The sequence below is a fragment of the Somniosus microcephalus genome, chromosome 33 (assembly GCF_052327205.1).
Source record: "Somniosus microcephalus isolate GS21.2 chromosome 33, FLI_Smic_1.0, whole genome shotgun sequence".
Taxonomy (NCBI): Eukaryota; Metazoa; Chordata; class Chondrichthyes; order Squaliformes; family Somniosidae; genus Somniosus; species Somniosus microcephalus.
Window position 1 is genome coordinate 4,869,111 of NC_141019.1, and position 21,864 is coordinate 4,890,974.

The 21,864-nt window shown below is 44.8% G+C and overlaps 1 long non-coding RNA gene across 1 annotated transcript; it reads left to right on the forward strand.

Moving 5' to 3' along the window:
* The first annotated feature begins 6,616 nt into the window (after nt 1–6,616).
* On the forward strand, nt 6,617–13,157 carry LOC147096946 (uncharacterized). Its single transcript, XR_015074448.1, has 4 exons — nt 6,617–7,783; nt 8,490–8,629; nt 10,912–11,055; nt 12,846–13,157. It is a non-coding gene; the product is annotated as an uncharacterized LOC147096946 (long non-coding RNA).
* Nucleotides 13,158–21,864: the final 8,707 nt, after the last annotated feature.

Consider the following 21,864-nt stretch of genomic DNA (forward strand, 5'->3'; position numbering starts at 1 on the left):
CAAGGGCACGCTCAGTAATAGAGTGCGAGCCAGTTGCCACTGATGCCTAACTTTTAAAACTTGTCCCGAGATCCCAAACAAGGTCTCTCCAGGACAATGTGTCACATTTCTTCATTCCACACAACGTATAAAAGGTGTTGTGACCTAATGCTAAGCTGTTCATTTGTGGAATACTTTTATATACAAAGTATTGTTTTCTTGTATTTCTTACCACTGCAGGAGCTGATAGTGGCTTACACTATTCTCTTTGAGAACTCCAGACTCCAAGATTCAAATAGCCAGATTGAATATCACTGAAATCAATCACCAGAACTTCCTAGATTTTAAATAACTGTTGACCACATTTGAAAAGAACTGGCTGTCATACATATAACTGAACAACTAACACAGTCTGTGTTTGTTTGAAAGGAGCTTGGCTTCTCCCTCATGCTTTTGAGACAATCGAACAAAACTTGCAAAGTTATTGGCAAATTCAACTTGGGACAAGATTCTGGCTGCAGCTGGTTCTTAGACTCCTTATGCATTGATTAGATTTTAAAGGGACAGTCACCAAGCCAAAACTAAACAGAAATAAGCTTCATTTTTGCCACAATAACACCAATGACCAGTCCTCGGTACACAGGCAGCAATCGAAAGAGCAAATAAAACTGGCAAAAAGCATCAAGAATGAACATACTCATAGGGTACAGATTGGAATTTTACACAACGCGGAGAGTGCCGCAGCAGGGCTATGGTCATACGGTACACCCTTTAACACTGACCCGTGCAATATATTGCCTACATCAAAACAAACTAAGAGTTTCCATAGTTGGGCAGCATCCCATAGGGATTGATTTACTGCCGATTGCAGGCCCTGGTTCCCTTTGGGGGGTGAGGAAGAAAATTCTATTGTCTTCATCAGCCTGACAAGGGCCTCTGGAACCTCTCCCTCAAAACCTGAGCAGCAGGGTGCCATTCCGATATTCCACCAGGCACTTGGGGCAGGAGCCTCTGTTGTGCCTTTACAGAGCAGGCTACCCACCTCAGTTATTAAAATGAGCCCATCCATGAGATTTGGGACGGGGTAACCGCCTTCTCAGTTGGTACAGAAGGCAGTGGAGGCCAATTCATTAAATATATTCAAGAAGGAGTTAGATATATTTCTTGAGGCTAAAGGGATCAAGGGATATGGGGAGAAGGCAGGGACAGGGTACTGAATTTGGATGATCAGCCATGATCTCATTGAATGGCGGAGCAGGCTCGAGGGGCCGAATGGCCTACTCCTGCTCCTATCTTCGATGTTTTATGTTTCTATGTTGCCCTGCTGCAATTTGAATGGCAGAGTGGGGCTCCAGGAATGTTGTTCCCCTAAGTCGAGGAACTCATGGAGGTAAACAATATATTAAGCAGTACCTCCATAAACTTGAGCTCATCTCAAACTGCTGCCCGTGTCCTAACTCGCACCAAGTCCCATTCACCCATCACCCACTGTGCTCGCTACACTACATTACACTCCATCGAGTCCCGTTCACCAATCACTCCCTGTGCTCGCTACACTACATTGGCTCCCGGTCCAGCAACGCCTCAATTTTAAAATTCTCATCCTTGTTTTCAAATCCCTCCATGGCCTCGCCTCTCCCTATCTCTGTAACCTCCTCCAGTACTACAACTCTCCGAGATCTCTGGGCTCCTCCAATTCTGGCCTCTTGCGTATCCCTGATTTCCATCACTCCACCATTGCCGGCCGTGCCTTCAGCTGCCTGGGCCCTAAGCTCTGGAATTCCTTCTCTAAGTCTCTCTGCCTCTCTTTCCTCCTTTAAGACGCTCCTTAAAATCTACCTCTCGGACCAAGCTTTTGGTCGCCTGTCCTAATATCTCCTTATGTGGCTCGATGCCAAATTTTGTTTGATAATGCTCCCGTGACGCGCCCTTGGATGTTTTACTATGTTAAAGGCAAGTTATTATTGTAGTAGATCTCCCCAGGCATTTTCATGTGTTGTCCAAGATCTGTAATGTGGTTCCTGATGTTTACCACAGTCCTGCCGCAACCTGAATGGGACAGCCTTTTGTCTATTGCTATAATACAGCAAATTTACTGAAACGATGTATCACATGACTAATTCAAGATGAAAATATTACACACCTTACTGATACTGAATAGATACAGGCCTCACAGATGTACTACTTACCATACTATTTACCTATCATTTCATAAACTTGCTTAAGAGAGAAGAAAGGACTCGCATTTATATAGCACCTTTCACTACCTCAGGGTGTCCCAAAGTGCTTTACAGCAAACAAAATTGAAGTGCGGTTACTATTGTAATGTTGGGAAATACAAGATGTAATGTACTATCACATGCAAGTGATTTTGTTCTTCCCTCCTCAAAACCTCTTATTCCCAGTTATTTATATTATAACATAAAAATGAGATGATATTCCGTCTGTCTTTTTCAAGATCTCTGCGCTCCTCCAATTCTGGCCTCTTGTGTATCCCTGATTTCCATCGCTCCACCATTGACGGCCGTGCCTTCAGCTGCCTGGGCCCTAAGCTCTGGAATTCCCTCCCTAAATCTCTCTGCTTCTCTATCTCTCTTTCCTCCTTTAAGACTCTCCTTAAAATCTACCTCTCGGACCAAGCTCGACATCGAAGGACGAACGACGACGATGATATAAAATATTTCCTTTTTTGCACTGCCGTCTATAGTGGATTTGCAGTATTTGTTTGGGGTGCAGTGCACTTATTTGTTTATTCTTCCTTCAAATTATTTACATGATTATAAAATATATCCCCTTTACTTTTCATGGTTGGTGTAGCACTGTACCCAGGAGGTTTTCACCAAAGTCAAGTCTCCAGTGACCCAACATCTCAACAGGTGGCCATTCGTCCTGGTCTGGGCCTGACTGGCTGGCTGACTGACTGGCTAACTTCAGTTGTAATATCTGAGCTCAAAAAAGCCTCATCCCCAAACAAGGCGGAAAAATAATTAATTTTTTATTGATTTTTTTTTATACTCGTGCTTCACAATGGTTATTTGTAAACCAACAGATCTCTCAGGGCATTGCTCACAGATAGTCTGGAGCATGGTTGTGAGGTTTGCCCTGTGTCTTTAAGATCACTGCTCCAAATAGGTAAATCCAGGTAAGTAAACTACCGCTGATGTTAAAGGGCAGTTGTAACTATTTGCAAATGTCAGGCTCCAAATCAATGACTGTTTTTTTCTTAAAAAGGGTTTTGCATTTCTAAAAAAAAAAATTTGTATCTGGGCTTGGAATTTCCTGCCTATTTGCGCCCAGACACGCGCGCAATTGGAGCGCAAAGCAAATATGCGGCCTAAAAGATCGCTGAATTTTTGGCATAAGTTATGTGCATAAGTACAATACGCCCAAACCTCCTCAATCTCTTACGATCGTCTGTCGATCCCTCCACCCGAATGCATCTCTGCCCATAATAATGGCCCTGCCCCAAGTTACAAAGCCTTACATGTGTGAGTTTACTGCAATTGCACTTGCTCAGAGGCTCTCTTCAAATTGTGACCAGATTTTTAGGCGCAGCAGGAAACGACGTCATTTTCCTGGTGTTTTATTGCAATTTTTGAGCATTTTTAAAAGTTTATCCTCACTGAGAGTTGCTCTGTATTTTCTGTTTCTTTGAATGCATTTTCATAGTGTCAGTATAAGTCACATTAAAAATTGAAAACAGAAATAAGGAAGAACCTTGTTACACAATGAGTGAGAAATGGCTAGAAAAATCTACCAGATGGGATTGTATCAGCAGAAACGTTATTGAAGTTCAAAAAGAAAGCAATGCTATAATGGGAGAGTTAGAATACTAGATGGATGGGCTGAAAGGCCTTTTCTCATCCTTGCCTTTTCTTATTTTCTCTTTATAATCATGCCCAGAGGCTCCTCTTCAGAGCCTCATGTTGATCTGGGTAACCTCAGCATCAATAACTGGCCGAATGTTCCCCCTCCCACCTGGGACCCAGGTAGGGGGCTTCCCACAGTGTCTATATGGGGAAGCTTCACCATGGACACATGGGTCCTATAGATGATCAGAGGGTTACTATATGTAGTAATCCTCACATCTTAATGTCTAGATTTAACTGCAGAACACAACAACACCTTTGGCAGATCGGTTGCAACAGCTGGTGTTATGATTCCTATGCAGGGGCCTTCCCCTCAAATATTTATACTACTTTGATATGCTCCTATGATGCGCGGAGAATGTAGAAAGACAGACAGACAGACCGATCGATCGATAACTAACCTCTTCTGGTCAGATCTTTTTCATTCTTCAAATGATATGCATCCTCAATATACACGATCACACCGATCCATCCCCGCTGGGGTATAGATTTGGGGAAGCTAATTTGATTTTAGCTTCAGGTCTAAATTAACTGGCACAATGGAGAAGATCCTGGAGCGTCATTCAATACGGGTGTATAGCTTAGCACGATTAGCTCTAAGGAAACTATGCGCTGAACACACATTGAAAATGTTGTCGAGACATTGCAGATAGGTGATGCACATGGTTTGCTTAGAGCCAATCATGCTAAGCTATACTCCTTGCTACTTCTTCCAAGAGGACAATAAGCTGATCCTCAACCTCAGTATGTGTAAAAGCACAAGATGACCACGCAGTCCACAAAGGAAAATGTGAGTAATGAATCTTTATGCTTAAACTGCAAGTTACAAATTCAAGGTACACCCTCCATGCATGTTTTCCCTCAGCATATATCAGGGTGACTATATTCACTACATGCACTGTTGCACAAATAAAAATGGAGCACTTCATGTCAATGGACTCATCATAAAAGCAGGCAACAGCACTCAAAGTGCTAAAATAACAGAAGTATCAGGGCCAAACAGAAAAGGTAAGGCGATACAAGGTAGCAAATCTGTTCAGTGTTGCAAGAGCTACATGGGGGTACAGTCATGGAAGAAATAAATAGTCTAGGAGAGACTGACACAACAGCTTTCCTTACTGCTTCACTACTAGTGTCTCCTGCACCTCATTGTCATCATCATCCATGGCTTGTTGCTGCTGCTCAGATAGATCAATGACAAGGCCACTATCTCTAAGGAAATAATCACACAACAATAATTCTAAAAACCCTCTCCGAGACATAGTTAGCTTCTCCACATCCCCAGTACATCCAAATATCTGAAGTGTTCCTTGAGCACTTCAAATGTCTCCTGGCTGTGCTAAGGAATGGCAGTGGATACATATGTAATGTTGCCAACAAGGAGGAGTCCATGTAACCAAGTTCTTCCAGAAGCCAACTTTTCAACCTTCTCTGCCCTTTATAGAGTTGGGGCATGCATGATTATCAAAGATGTGTGTGTGCTCTCTGTGAAGTGTGCTTTTATGTGCATGATTTTCTTGAGGTGGTCAAATACCATTTGCATGTTCATAGAAGAATAACCTTTCCTGTCACTGTAGGATAGAATTAAGTAGGGGTGCACAAGTGGCAATATGTGTACAGTCTATAATGCCCTGTAACTTAATAAAGTCATGAACTGCTGAGCTGCAATCTCCTCAGGCACTGAGATTCTGAGAGCTCATTCTGTTGTGGTACACCCACTGTACCAGTGGGTCCTTTTAGTGTGCCTCTCATGTCCTCTGAACTCTCCTCTGCTGCTCCTGCTCCCACTCATTTAATGTCCAACATTGCTGCTGGATGCACGGAAAGAAACCTCCTTCTGTACTTGAGTTGCTCTGTCCCATTTGCAAATTCTACCAACTCCCTCTGTTGCTACTGCTGCTGCAACCCAATATTTATATTGTGCAAATTGACCACACTGTGAATTGTGACACCAACCTGATAAGGGTCCACATCTGAAACACTAATCTGGCCTTTCTCTTAACAGAAGCTGATGGTTTGGCTGTGTATTTGCAGCATTTTCTGTTTTTAAGCTTGAAACCCATAAAACGGATCATCATTAGCATTTGCATTTTTGGAACGGTCAGGCTAACAAATGGAGGAATTCCACCTCCGAGGTGTTCTGTTCTGTGGTACCCACAAAAGGCATCCGAGTGAACACTGCATATTCGTACTCAAACTAGTGTTTGAAACATGGGCAAGCAGTCAAAGGAGCCCTGCCCAATGATCTTGCACATCCTCTATCAGTGGATAGTGGACTTAGCCTCATCCAGCAACAGACCAACCAGGGGTCTGCAATCCATTCACCGTGTGCACTGGATGACCACAAATAAAAGGTTAACCCCAAATTTTAAACACAGGCCTTTGAGATGATGGAATGGGAGCTGCATACTCTGACACGGCACACGTAAAGCATGGACCCCTCCTTGTTGCAGTCAGCAGAGGAGTTAAACCAGTGCAGCTACTTGTTGGAACCTAATAATATTTTCCATCCGAAGTCCCCAGAGATTCTGGAGTGGCCAAAATATGGGGTCTTCTGCTGAAGATGCTCACCCATAGTAGTTAGGAGTATCTCCCATCAGTGGGTGTCTCTATGGGAAATGAGGGCAAGAAAGTGGAGGATGTGCAGCACCAGAGAATATAGGAAAATCCTCAGTGCAGAATGAAATGGCTTGGAGGTGGCTCAGCTGGTTTTACTGAGGTTTCCTGGGGGTGGGGGGAGCGGGGAGCAATGGGGGGAGGCGCTCACACCAGTATGCAAGACCAGTCAATCGGGGGTAGAATCTGACATGGTCTGCAGAGACCACTATATATACACAGCTCACAAAAATCAATGCATAAGTCTGGGATGTTAATTGGGCCACTACAGTATCCAGAAGACTAGGACCTACCTTCAGAGTTGCCTACCTGACAGGTTCCCATCTCGAGACGACAACTTTGAGTCCAAAACTGAGAATCCATATCAATGGAAATATATCGGAGAAATTGGGGGACCATCCATGACCAGAGAATTTAAATAGCTGTTAGCATCGTCAGACACCACCATTGACTTCCCCGTGGAATTGGGCACTGATGTAATAAAACTCACTACGCATTTGGTTTGAGTATAAAGCAAGGCTTTAATCAACTTGTTTCAAAACATGGCGGTCTAGTTATCTTTCACTAGTTCCTGTGTTACAAAATGTCCTGGGCAAGCTGGGCCCACGCCCGAGTATTTACACTCCTTGGACGGCGCCACCAGCTGGCCGTCCAGTGTTATTTCATGAGTCTTTCTTCATGGATCATAAGATTCATAACAGAGACCACTTGCTCTACCTTGACAAAAATCTGCGCCCTAATCTGAGTTCCCCCTTAAAGAGTGCTGCTGGAGGGCAACACAATGGAGATGATAACCTTCTTTGCTGTAGTTACCAAGGGCTAAACCTGCGCATAATAATATATTAATGTTACTGGTCAACCATTCTTCGATGGCCAATGCCACCACTCACTCAGTGCGCAAAAATACAGCCTCAGCGTACAGTTTAGAGGCAGCAACCACAGATGAGGTCCAACAATCTATGTTCTGCATGCATGCCACTATTGAGATGTTGTAATGAATGTAGCATTTCACCCCATGCTGACAGCTTAAGAGCTCAATAAGAGCAGGTGTGACAGTTACCCTGGCCCTGGCCAACTCCCCACTCACACTTAGTTATTGGCTCATGGTAACTCATTATTATTACAGGGAGGGGAGAATTATCAGACGTTGCAATGAATTTGTTCTCCTCTCAACAGTAGATGCATCTGTGCCTGATTGATGGCCGTTAACAAAGCTGTGACTGTCAGTTGGTGTAGCTATGGCTATGGCAGTGCAATCTCCTGAGGAAATGAGGAAAGGAGAGAGGAAAAGAGCTGGAGAATATAAAGTCGTCAGAGAGGTAAATATTATTGCCAGGAATTTCTTCTCTTTGATGCTCTCCCGATTGGCTGCCATAACTTTGCGGAAGATCAGCGGAAATCCCATTTACATGTCAATCCGGGGTTTCCAACAATCTTCCACCAAAGTTACGGAGGCCAATTGAGAAAATTCCCGCCGAACGTTCTGATGTAAATCTTTACTTAGGTTGTTCACGTATTCGGGCAACACAAACTCAAAGAGACCTAGTAGTCTCAGCCAGTTCACGTACCTGGGATCACACAGAGGGCAGAACCCTCAACTTCGGCCGGGGAAATAAGCCTGGCAGAATCAGAACGGGCAGGGTGTATAACAGGCGGCCGATCCACTACCGCCGGCTTTATGCCCTTGTCAAAGTTGAAAATTCCAGCCAGAGTCTTTTTCTTCACCCCTCTTCTTTGGGCCAACACAAAGTCCGACTCTTCGCCCCTCTTGTCCAGGACAGGTGGTATAAATACCAGCACTACACAAGCAGTTAACTAGCAGATTTGAGCCTTTCACTACCTTCACCCCTCTTCATAGGGGTGTCAACTTACTCCAGGAATCTTCTGCCTTCACCTACTGCTTAGCACACAAAACAATCAATGATTTTAACAATAAGTTCTCCGGTAATCTATTTACAAGGTCTACAAACATCTTTTTTCCCCCTTCCACAGATAAGTTTGTTCTCATTTTTCTTTCTTTCACAGCAATATACTTGGGTCAGGGCCGAGCAATCCAAGCGTTCCTCCTTCTTCTACAAGAACAACTTTAGTACTGACAGATTGTACTGCAAATCGGGGCACAGGTGCAGATGATCAGCCCAACGAAGAGCTGTCTATCACCAAAGGTAGAAAAAGAGGATTTGAGTTGATTGTTGTCAACCATTTACTGAAAGTATCCAGTCAATCTGAAGCTGTTCTATCAACAAGACTAAACAATTACTGGAGAGAACTTTTTCCAGTTCTGACGAAGGGTCATCGACCTGAAACGTTAACTCTGTTTCTCTCTCCACAGATGCTGCCTGACCCGCTGAGTGTTTCCAGCATTTTCTGTTTTTATTTTAAACAATTACTGGAATGCATCTCGAGGCCATTTGATAAGACAAAATAAATGACTTAACCGTGTTTAAATTATTAGTAAGGTCACACTTGGCATCCTGTGTCCAATCGTGACTCCTCTACACCTATGGGTATGGTTGTGTAGTGGTTAGGGTTATGGGCCGAGCCTAATGACTCCCTGGTTGTGAGTTCAAACCCTACTATAGCAAGTTGCTGAAACCAAGTTCAATAAATCTGCTAACTTGTGGGCTAGCATCAGGGAGGGACAAAAATGGCCATATCTAACCTACACATGACTCCAGCCCCACACTATGTGGTTGTGGTTGACTCTTAATGCCCTCTGAAGTGGCCTAGTAAGCTACTCAGTTGTAATACAAGGCTTTCCATGACCTTTTCAGGCCAACAAATGTAGCCTTGCTAGCGCTGTCCACATCCTGAGAATGAATATTAAAAAAAGGCATTAATGAATTGGAAAGGGTTCGGAGGATGATATAGGACATAAAATTTTACGTTATTATGAGTGACTTAACAGAACTGAATTTGTTTTCATTGACTAGTAGACATAATGCAGGTCTTTAATGTATGGTGGATAATATGGATGCAAATGGGTTATACTGCAATCGCAAAACTAAAGGTCACAAGCATAAAAGTTGGCAAGTAAAACGAAAAAGCAACAGAATTGTTTTTCCCCACAGAGTTGTAGAATAGATTCCCAGCAAAAAACAATTAATGTTGTGTTGATCGCTTTTTAAAAAAGAGCTGAATAAATATCCGGTTAAGAATGGGTCGCGAGATTATAAGAGTATATGGGGGAAAAATTGAGTCGCGCCTCCTTTGGGGTGCTAACTTCGCCGGGGCGCTACTTTTAGTGCCCCGAAGAAATTAGCACCCCCGCAGCCGAAATTCATCGGTAGCGCCCCAAGAGGGAAGCGGGGCGCTACTGGAAGCACCCTGCCTCCCTCTTGGGGCGCTGCGAGTGAATATCGCGGCGCTACGTGCCACAGCATCGCGCTCTACGGCACGTCGCGCCGCGGTATTGCAGGCCTTCCTCCCCTTCTTATAGGGGAGGGGCCTTGCGCAGCGCGACCCGGGGCCCAACTGGGTCACCAGGGATCGGAGTGCCGGCAAAAGAGCCCGGCACTCAAGAGAAGTGCCAGGCTCATGGAGCGCAGGCGGCACTCGGTGGGGGGACTTCAGAGGAGGCCAGGGATGCCAACGGGGGCAGGAGCTGGCAGGCGGCCAGCTACAGAAATGGCCGCCCGGCACCTCGCCTTTAATTAGAGCCGCCCCGGCCGCAGGTAGGCCCCCCTGACCCCGTCGGACATAGCGTCCGGCGGTAAGTCGGGGGCGCTACACATGGCGATGACGTCATCACTGGTGGCGCAGCAGCACGGGGCGCTAATGCTTACCGCCGCCACTAACCTCCCGCTGAATTTCGCGTTGGTGGCGCTGCGCCCGGGCACTAGTTGCTTTGCGCCCCGTTAGTGCCCTCTTAGGCGCAAAGCAACCGAATTTTTCCCCTTATGCATACAGAGGATCAAATAAACTATGAAACACTGATTCCGGTCCTCCCGGAACCATGGAAATTCCATCTGTAGAATGTAACCATTCAAGGTTGGATTGTTTAGGAAAAATGGATCAGGATTTGCATTTGTGTCTAACCCATTCTGAATCGTCCTGCATAAACCAATTCAATCAACATTCACTAAGTCACTATTCAGCCTCCGGTAGAACTGCAATATAACATTTAACTCTTGGCTCACAGAAGTAACAAGGACTGAACAAGACATAGTGATGCATTACTAACAATTATAGTGTACTTTATTCCACTAATTTTACATAGACAAAGGTTAACATAGTAGCCGCGAATAATATGGATTATGAATTGCAACAACACATTACCGAGCTAATACAGTGTAACAAAATAACATTCAGATTCTATGATTAAAGTACGCATTTGGCAAGGTTAGTTTTTATGGTATATACGGCACGGTATCACCGGCAGGCTTCCAGTGTTTATGTCTGTCACTCAGGTAATGTTACTATAAAAATATACCACCTCTTTTCTCAGGTGGCAGATTAGCAGCTGATTTGAAACGGTTCAATCCTCCTCCGTGACGTGATGGTTCTGGCTTCAGACGTCCATCTTCAACAAGCTATCGTCATCTGTAGTCATCTCTGCTTGGTTTGACAGCTGTTCTCTTCTTTCACTAAGGTCTGTCGAACACCTTGCATGTAGTTGTATCTATTATACTACACATCAGCATATTCCAAATCCTTATGACAACTCTTCAAAGTGTCCTAGAAACAGTCTCAAAACTTTCCTCAAAATGTCATTATTCTTCCAATTTGGGTTAACAGTTACTTCGAATAACTTCACCTCATGCAATCTGACTAATCATAGCAATACATCCATTTACATAAACCATTTTAAAGATGCAATTCAGTCATACAAACATGGCTTAAAATTGTAACTGCCAAGTTAACTTTCTATATAAAATGCTTTAAACCTACAATTTCAAAGTGTGACAAACAATAGTGGAATCGCATACTATTACTGACAATTTTGGCCCAAGGACGTTAGTATACATCAACACCACACGAAAAAAATATTTGAGATCTTCTACAATCATGTAAATTTTAATGTTAGCTTCATTTCCTGGAGTTTGTTACAGTTCAGGATTTCTTCCAACCGTCTAATGTTCACAGCAAAAAAGCAGTTTCCATAAAGCGACCGAGACTCCTGTGAATCAAAACCTATGTCCTCATATGCTGGGCTGAATTTTCAAAACAGCAGGGCATCAGATCAGTGGCGGGGCAGGCTTTGTGTCCACCCACCCGGGTGGATCTTCCTCGGTCAGGTATGTTGGTGGTGGACTCCCAACGGCATTTGCACTATGTCCGGGTCACCGCCTCAGGTGGAGTGGTGGGGTGGGGGGGGGGGGCGGGGGGCGCGGGCGTGGGGAGAATGGCTGCAGCACCAGCCTGACCAGTGGTACTGGCAGAAGAAATACAACTAAAGTTTTTGTTCAAATCTTTCCACCTTGGCTGGTGCAGTTGCCCTTTAACTTTGAAATCCCCATAATACCTGAATGACACCGGATGCCAGAAATTAAAGGTGTTCCTGTTGGCCAGCATTGCTAAGGTATGAATGACGGGAAATATGTTGGATGGTACATTCCCCTCATTAATATATTCAGAAACAATAGGGCCAACTTTCCAGCTCTCAGCCCCACACCTGGCGCTAGACATGAGCAGCCCACCCAAAGGTGCGCTGTGCCTGTCCAGGACCAGAAGTGCCTGAATTTCCTGTCCTGTGCTATTAACATGGCCTGGGTGAATCCCTGGTGCCGGCCGACCTCTGGCTGGGCCTAGTGCCAGAAAGAGGGCAGGAAACTGAAGCACAGCTGGAGGCCTCCAGGGCTGAAAACCTCCCGTGGCCACCTACCTTCCAGCCTTGATGCCAGGCTTCTTCAGACCACCTGATATGAGAGGGTTATTGGTGCAAAGTCCAACTTCTTTCGGTGTCTCTGAAAGTGGGCGCCCAACCCTCGAGGGAAGAGGTAATTTGGATGAGAGGGCTGGGAATACCTCCTCCAACCTCATTAACATGGCATTATTGGGCTTGGACCTATTGCAGGATGCAGGCTCTGCTTTCCACCCCTCCCCTAGGGAAGCCCTGGAAAACCTGGGGCAGTAAAGAAGGTGGAGATCTGGTGTAACAAGTTTCCTCCCCCCGCAATCCTTTTTCCTGACCTTTGTGCCCAGGAAATGCACGTTGTTGTTGTTGTACGTTCACTCTAGCTTTTCGATAAATTCGATGGTTTGTACCTGACAGTTTTATCTCTAAAATAAGTAATTGCTGCGTTTAAGGGAGAGAAAGCTGTAAATGCACAATGTCGAACAGTAGGAAAAATAGCAATTAACAACTTTGCACTCTGGTGAAAAGAAAATCATCACACTTTCAAATCTGCTTAAATTGTATCCCTTACTGTTGCTTTACAGCTCTGCAAATGGATTCCTCCAGCAGTGCTGAACACTTTTTCTGTATGTGGGCAGGCTGATCATTCAGCTGTACAGACCATTGCAGATATACAGACCTTACCCAGCGTCAGGGAGGTCCAGTGGCAAGAAATAAAGGACAAATTCTGCACATATACAATTGTTTGTCTGCTGTCGCCAAGGTTGTGGAATGCACCCCACAATGTCATTGTGGCAGATTTCACAGCAACAGTGTCCAAGACTGATGCAAGTAGAGATCGTTTTGTAATATTAATGCAACATTCGTGTCCTTTGTTAGTAAAGGTTAAAGTATCAGCTTGCGTTTCTGTTTTGAATTACTGTCCAGTCACCCCTGCTGCAAGAGAATGTGTGTGCACAGGAGCGAGCTTGGCTGTCATACATTGCAAGCTTGAATATCCTGTAGACACTCACTCTGTCTTGGCTCACACATGAAGAATGGCCACTTGGGCAAGGTAACAGAGGGCTACTGATACCTGTAGAACTGTACCCCAGCAAGAGTTAGTACCTTTAGAAAAGGGGCTGAATGAATCAGTCATTCATGAAAGAAAGACTTATGAAATAATACTGAGCGGCCTGCTGGTGGCGCTGTCCAGGGAGAGTATAAATACTCGGGCACGGGCCCAGCTTGCTCAGGACATTCTTAACAGGAACTAGTGAAGGACACAACTAGACCTCCATGTTGTAAAACAGTTGATTAAAGCTTTGTTTAACGCTTAGACCAAGTGCCTAGTAGTTTTCTTACGTCAGTAGCGATTCTTCTTCACTTTGTAAACTTTTGATTTGCCAGCCTCAAGATAGAATCCATCCACCAGTGAAGACGTGGATACTATCTACTGCACTGACATTTAACTGTGTTGGAGAAAACCTTTGTACTAACAACTTGCTTTAAAAATTCTGATGGCTAATGCATCGGTTATTAAAATCCAAGGTTTTAAAGATCAGCATACTGAGTTTGCACCTTAAGTTTTACTTTTGAAACTATGATGATTCCCCTCTCCATGTTAACAGGGTCCATTGAACAAGGTCTTAACCTAAATAATGTGAAGAGCATCATTAAGGTTTAACCCATGGTGCTATTGTTAGACCAGAATCTTAATCGTGGATGTGATGAACGATGAGTTGCATTGATTTTTATTGTGTAGAGTGTATCTCAGATGTGCTCCACATTGGATCAAATCTGTTAATGTAACCATCTTTCACACTTTCCACTGCTGATATCCTATCAGTATATTAACTCGCGCTCTTGCCATTGGTTTCACAACAGAATCATGGTAGTGTAACATAAACCTGCTCTGACAGCAGAGCCTGCCAAATTGGATTGCTTGGTATCCAGAGTTGTAGCCACAGACCTCTTTCTCAGGGATGGAATATAGACAAGGACGTTTTGTGATACTTCCACTTGTTGGGAGTTTACAAGGCAGTAAACTGCCTCTATTGATTACATGATGAGATGAATGACTGGCAACCTGATGTCAAAACAACAAATGCTGCCTTCATAAATAACTGTGAACAGTTTACTGGAGAGACTGGCTTACTGCGCAGGTAGGCCTGCGGCATTAGGCCGCAGACAGAAGGGAGGGAGGAATCGGGTGGGGGCCGGGGGGGGTGGGGGTGGTGGTCGGGGGCCAGAGCATCAGGGGGGAGGGAGGGAAGATTGGACTCCGGAGCATCGGGGAGGAGGGAGGGAACCATCGGACTCTGGAGCATCAGGGCATGGGGGGAGGGGGGGGAAAGCAGATCGGGGGCCAGACTCCAGGGCATTGGGGGAGGGAGGGAAGATCAGGGGCCTCGTGGGGGAACTGGAGGCCTGGAGGGGGATCAGAGGCCTTGTGGAGGGATCAGATGCCGGGGTGGGGGGGGATCAGAGACCTCGAGAGCGTCTCCGATTGCAGGGGGTGGGTGAGGCAGGGACGCTGGATCCAGGAGCTAAGTGTAAAAGCACTTACCTCCTGGAACCAGCAGTCCTCACCTTCCATTAGCTGTTGGGTTCCCCAAGGCCTGCAAAATCCGACCAGCCACAGTTAAATTTGGAATGCTGCTCAAATCTGAGACAGGCCAGCCTCATTATAATATTTAAATGAATGACCCACCTCCTGGTGAGCGGGTTGGCTGCCCGCGCCCCGTCCCACCTCAGCTAAAACCGGAAGTGGGCGGGTTCCAGTCGGGATTCAGTTAACACTTTAACCTTGGACCCGACCCCAACTCATCCATTTTTTGGGGTTAAAATTCCCCCCAGTGTTCTAGAACAATACGCCGTGGAACCAACTAGGGAACATGCTATTTTAGATCTAGTATTGTGTAATAAGACAGGGTTAATTAGTAATATTATAGTAAAGGATCCTCTGGGGAAGAGTGATCATAATATGATAGAATTTCATATTAAGTTTGAGAGTGATGTGGTTAAGTACGAAACTAGGGTCTTAAATTTAAACAAAGCCAATTATTGAGGTATGAGGGGCAAGTTGGTTAAGGTACATTGGGAAATTAGATTAAAAGATATGATGGTAGATAAGCAATGACAAACATTTAAAGAAATAATTCATAATTCTCAACGAATATACATTCCCTTAAGGAATAAAAATTCCACTGGAAAAGTGGTACAACCATGGCACACAAGAGAAGTCAAAGATAGTATATTAGATTAAAAGGAGAGGTGTAGGAGTCTCTGCACTCCTAACAAAGAATCTATAACTTACTGGAAGTTAACAAACTGAATTTATTGTCTAAGAACTTTACAAAACAAGAAACTACAGGAGAAGCTCAAAACAGGTCTTTTCTCTTTCAATCCACACGAGGACTGGCTGGCCCCGCCCTCTACCTCTGACGTCATGACGTCATCACGTTTCCCGCCGAAGGGGATGTCACATGACCCACGTGATGACGTCATCGCGTCAGATCGCGATGTTGTCAATCTAGCTCTGTTTAACCAGAGCCAACTTGAAAGGTAATAACATTGGTTACAGACAATTAATGCTAGAGGTAATAACATTGGTTACAGACAATTATGTAAGTCACTGTAAGAGTCTCTTAGTGGTTTTGCCACAGAGGTTTACAATGTTGCCAAAAAGAATAGTAAGCCTGAGGATTGGGCAGATTTTAAAAATCAGCAAAGAATGACCAACAAATTGATAAAGAGGGAGAAAATAGAAGATGAGAGTAAACTAGCAAGAAATATAAAAATAGATTTTAAGAGCTTTTACAAGTATGTAAAAAGGAACAGATCAGCGAAAGTAAACATGGGTCCCTTAGAGGTAGAGACAGGAGAAATTATAATGGGGAATAAGGAAATGACAGAGACATTAAACAAATATTTTGTATCTGTCTTCACAGTAGAAGACACAAGAGGGAAATTGTGGGGAACCAAGGGTCTAATTAGTAAAGAAATAGTACTGGAGAAATTAATGGCACTAAAATCCGACAGATCCCCTGGACCTGATTGCCTACACCCTAGGGTTTTAAAAGAGGTGGCTGCAGAGATAGTAGATGCATTAGTTTTGATCTTCCAGAATTCCCTAGATTCTAGAACGGTCCCCGTGGATTGGAAGGTAGCAAATGTAACCCTGCTGTTCAAGAAAGGAGGGAGAGAGAAAACAGGGAGCTATTGGCCAGTTAGCCTGACATCAGTAATAGGGAAAATGGTAGAATCTATTATTAAGGACGTGGTAACAGGGCACTTGGAAAATCACAATATGATTAGGCAGAGTCAACATGGTTTTATGAAAGGGAAATCATGTTTGACAAATCTATTAGAGTGTTTTGAGGGTGTAACTAGCAGGGTAGATAAGGGGAAACCAGTGGATGTAGTATATTTGGATTTTCAGAAGGCATTTGATAAGGTTGACACAGGAGATTGTTAGACAAGATTATGGCTCATGGGATTGGGGGTAATATATTAGCATGGATTGAGGATTGGTTAACGGACAGAAAAAAAGAGAGTATGAATAAATGGGTCATTTTCGGGATGGCAGGATGTAACTAGTGGGGTACCGCAAGGCCTCAGCTATTTACAATCTATATTAATGACTTAGATGAGCAGACCGAGTGTAATATATCCAAGTTTGCTGACAATATAAAGCTAGGTAGGAAAGTAAGCTGCGAGGTGGATGCAAAGAGGCTGCAAAGGGATATAGACAGGCTAAGTGATTGGGCAAGAAGGTGGCAGATGGAGTATAATGCGGGGCAGTGTGAAATTATCCACTTTGGTAGGAAGAATGGAAAAGCAGAATTTTTTTAAAAGATGAGAGACTAGTAAATGTTGGGATTCAGAGGGACCTGGGTGTCCTTTTACACAAATCACAAAGTTAACATGCAGGTACAGCAAGCAATTAGGAAGGCAAATGGTATGTTAGCCTTTATTACAAGGGGGTTGGAGTATAAGAGGAAGGAAGTGTTGCTGCAATTATATAGGGCCCTGGTGAGACCACACCTGGAGTATTGTGTACAGTTTTGGTCTCCTTACCTAAGGAAGAATATACTTGCCTTAGAGGGAGTGCAACGAAGGTTCACTAGATTGATACAAAAGCAAAATACTGCGGATGCTGACGAAAGGTCATTGACCTGAAACGTTAACTCTGTTTCTCTCTCCACAGATGCTGCCTGATCTGCTGAGTAGTTGCAGCATTTTCTGCTTTTATTTCACTAGATTGATTCCTGGGATGAGAGGGCTGTCCTACGAGGTGAGATTGAGTAGAATGGGATTATAGTCGCTGGAGTTTAGAAGAATGAGAGATGATCTCATTGAAACATACAAGATTCTGAGGGGGGATTGACAGGGTAGATGCTGAGAGGCTGTTTCCCCTGGCTGGAGAGTCTAGAACTAGGGGTCATAGTCTCAGGATAAGGGGTCGGCCATTTAAGACTGAGATGAGGAGGAATGTCTTCACTCAGAGGGTGGTGAATCTTTGTAATTCTCTACCCCAGAGGGCTGTGGATTATCAATCGATGAGTATATTCAAGACCGAGATCAATAGATTTTTAGACACTAAGGGAACCAAGGGATATGGGGATTGAGCGTGAAAGTGGAGTGGATATAGAAGTTCAGCCATGATCTTATTAAATGGCAGAGCAGGCTCGAGGGGCCATATGACTTACTCTTGCTCCTATTTCTTATGTTGTTATGAAGACAAATACCTCCCCAAGTCTCAGCTCTTGCCTCTGAGTCAGAAGGTTGTGGGTTCAAGTCCCACTCCAGAGACTTGAGTACAGAATACAGACTGATACTCCAGTGCAGTACTGAGGGAGTGCTGCACTGTCGGAGGTGCTGTCTTTTGGATGAGACGTTAAATCAAGGCTTCATCTTCCCTCTCAGCTGGACGTAAAAGATTCCATGGCACTTTTTAAAGAAGAGCTGTCCTCGCCAATATTTATCCCTCAACCAACATCACAAAACAGATTATCTGGTCATTTATTCTGTGTAAAAAAATTTTAAAAATACAACCTTGAGGGTTATCTGTACAACAACAACCTAGTAACCAGCAGTCAACAGGGCTTTAGATGGGAAGACTCCTGCCTGACCAACCTCCTTGATGTCTTTGAGGAAGTGACAATCCAAGTTGACTGTGGTAAACTCGATGGTGTTGTGTACTTAGATTTCCAAAAAGCATTTGATAAAGTTCCACACACAACGTTTCTAATAAAATTCAAAGCTGTGATCTGGGACAAAACTTGGTTATTAGATAAGAAATGAGCTGATGAATAGAAAACAATGGGTACTGGTTAGAGGGGTACTGTCAGGGTAGGAGGAAGCACTGAGTGTGGTGCCCCAGGGCTCAGTGTTGGGACCATTACTGTTTCTAATTTACCTAAATTACTTGGATTCTGAAACTCAATGCAAATTCGTCAAATTTGCAGATGACACAAAACCCGGAGGGATAGTGGAATCAAAGGAGGCAGCTGAGAAATTACAGAATCGGTAAAACAAGATATCTGAGTGGGCTGAACAATGGCAGATGACATTTAATGTAAAGTATTGCACATCAGAAGTAAAACTGGGCAACAGACATACTTCATGAATGTAGTGTCCAAGGATCAATAATACTCAGACTGCAGGAGAACAATAAAACAGGTATTTACTGAACAGGGAGTAATTCAAGACTGAAATACAGAAGCCTGCTATGGCTTTATATACAGGGGTGGTCACTGCCGGTACTACAGTATAAAATCAGTTCTTCTCTTAAAGGCACATACACAGCAATTCCTCCCCTTTTAGATAAACAGTACATAACATTCATTTAACAACTAAATAATAACTAATTACAATTACAATTTTCTCTGTACTATATACATCAACTGAAATAATCATTTACAAGTTCAGTCTTTGAGGAGGCTTCCTGATCCTGACTGGATAGCGCCTTTTTCGAGTATCCTGTTCTTGCGGCGGAGTTGATTCTGGCTCATTGTCATTGGTTGGTTCGTCAGCTTCCAATACCACTGCTTCTGAGGTAGACGCAATCTGTACTTCGGGTTGATTACCAGGTGCACCTGCTCGTGGTATGGGTTTGGCTTGTTCCTGTGACTCTAGAATCTGGTCAGCATGGCGTCTCACGATGCTCTCTCCAACATCCACTGTGTACATTAGTGGTCCCTGCTGTGTGCATATCGTTCCTGGCTGCCATTTTTCTGTTCGGTAGTTGCGGGCCAAGACTGGTTGCCCTATCTTGAAGCCCCTGGTTGGCTTCTCATTTATATGCTGGAATTGCTTATCCTCAACATCTCGTCTTATGTTTGGTTTGAGCAAATCCAGGCAACATCTTAGCCTTCGGTTGAAGAACATTATGGCTGGAGCTTGGTTGGTGACTGCATGTGTCGCATTCCGGTAAGCAAACAAGAAATTATCCACCTTGTATTGTAGTGGTATGTCGTCATTAAAAAGGCCATAAAGGCAATGCATAAAGGTCTGAACAAACCTCTCAGCCAATCCATTTGTGGCTGGATGATATGGGGCAGATGTGTAATGCTTCACCCCATTATTCCTCAGAAACCTCCGGAAATCCTCCGACACAAACTGTGGCCCATTGTCGGAGCAAATCTGTTCTGGCAAGCCATTCCTGGTGAAGATGGTCCGTAGGACTGCAATAGTTTTCTCCGTGGTGGTGGAGGACATTTTGATGACCTCTGGCCATTTCGAATGGGCGTCCACAGCGATTAGGAACATTGAGTGCATAAATGGACCAGCAAAATCAATGTGTACCCGTTGCCATGGAGATGAGGGCCACTCCCATGGATGTAGCGGGGCCTGTGGTGGAGCGTTTTGGACCTTCTGGCATCCTGTGCATCTCTTGGTCATATCCTCGATTTCTTTATCGATTCCCGGCCACCACACAAATGCCCTGGCTAGGCTCTTCATTTTTACCCCTCCCAGATGACCCTCATGAAGCTCATTGAGCACTCTATCTCTCAACTTGGGTGGAATTACCACTCGGGATCCACACATCAAGGTCCCCCGGCACACTGACAGCTGTTCTCTCCTTGGCGAGAATGCTGGCAACAGTGAGTCGCCATGTGCTGGCCATCCCTTCACCGTCAAATCATAGACCCGAGAGAGTGTCGGGTCATTTCGGGTTTCCTTCTCTATACTTGAGTTTGTAACAGGTAGACATTCGACTATGGTCGCATGGAATATCTCAACAGGGTCCACTGCAGGTGCTTCCTCTACCGTAGGCAACGGTAGGCGCGACAGCCCATCAGCGTTTCCATGCTGTTCCGTACCCTTGTACTCTATGTCGTACTGATGTGCCCCTAGAAAAAGTGACCATCTTTGCAGCCGTTGCGCCGTCATCACCGGAACGCCCTTCTTTGGGTTAAAAATGGAGACCAGGGGCTGATGATCAGTCAGTAGGGTGAATTTCTGCCTGTGCAGATAGTGATTGAACTTCTTCACCCCCCACACCAGGCTGAGGGCCTCCCTGTCAATCTGGGCGTAGTTACGCTCGGCTGAGGTTAACGAGCGCGACGCAAAGGCTATTGGCCTCTCTGAACCGTCAGGGAATTTGTGTGACAGCACCGCTCCGATGCCGTAGGGAGACGCATCACATGCTAACCGAATCGGTAGTATTGGATTGTAGTGGGCCAATACTTCTTTTGAAGTGATTAGGCATTTACATTTCTGAAAGGCACGCTTACACTCATCACTCCATTTCCATGTTACTCCAGTTTGCAGTAGGGCGTTCAGTGGGTGCAGAATTGTAGATAAATTCGGCGAGAACTTATGGTAGTAGTTCACCAACCCGAGGAACGACCTCAGTTGCGACACATTTTCCGGTGCTGGAGCCTTGACTACAGCCTCAATCTTGTCCGGCGATTTATGCAACCCTTCCTCATCAATCATGTGGCCACAATACGAGATTTGTCTCCTGAAGAACTTGCATTTGGGGTGGTTGGCTCGTAGCCCATATTCCTGTAATCTCATGAGCACCTGCTCCAGGTTGGCAAGGTGTTCACTGTCATTTTCGCCCGTAACCAGGATGTCGTCCAAATAACACTGGGTCCCCGGGATCCCTTGCAGGACTTGTTCCATCGCCCTCTGCCAAATAGCCGGGGCTGATGCTACCCCGAATACCAGTCGATTGTACTGGTAAAGGCCTTTGTGAGTGTTTATCGTGAGGTATTTCCTAGACGCTTCTTCCACCTCCATTTGTAGATACGCTTGGGCCAGATCAATCTTCGTAAAGCGTTTCCCTCCAGATAGTGAGGCGAAAATATCTTCTATCCGTGGAAGTGGATATTGTACTGTGTGCAGGACTGGGTTCACAGTTACCTTGAAGTCCCCACAGATGCGAACCTTCTTCGGCTCCCCAGGCGTGCTGCTCAATGATTTCTTCATTACAGGAATGATGGGTGTGGCCCACTCGCTCCAGTCCACCTTGGACAGCACACCCAAACGCTCCAGACTCTCCAGCTCTGCTTAAACGGCTGGGCGGATCGCGTAAGGTACCGGTCTGGCCTTAAAAAATTTTGGGTTTGCGTTATCTTCGATTTTTATCGTTGCCGTTACTCCTTTTAG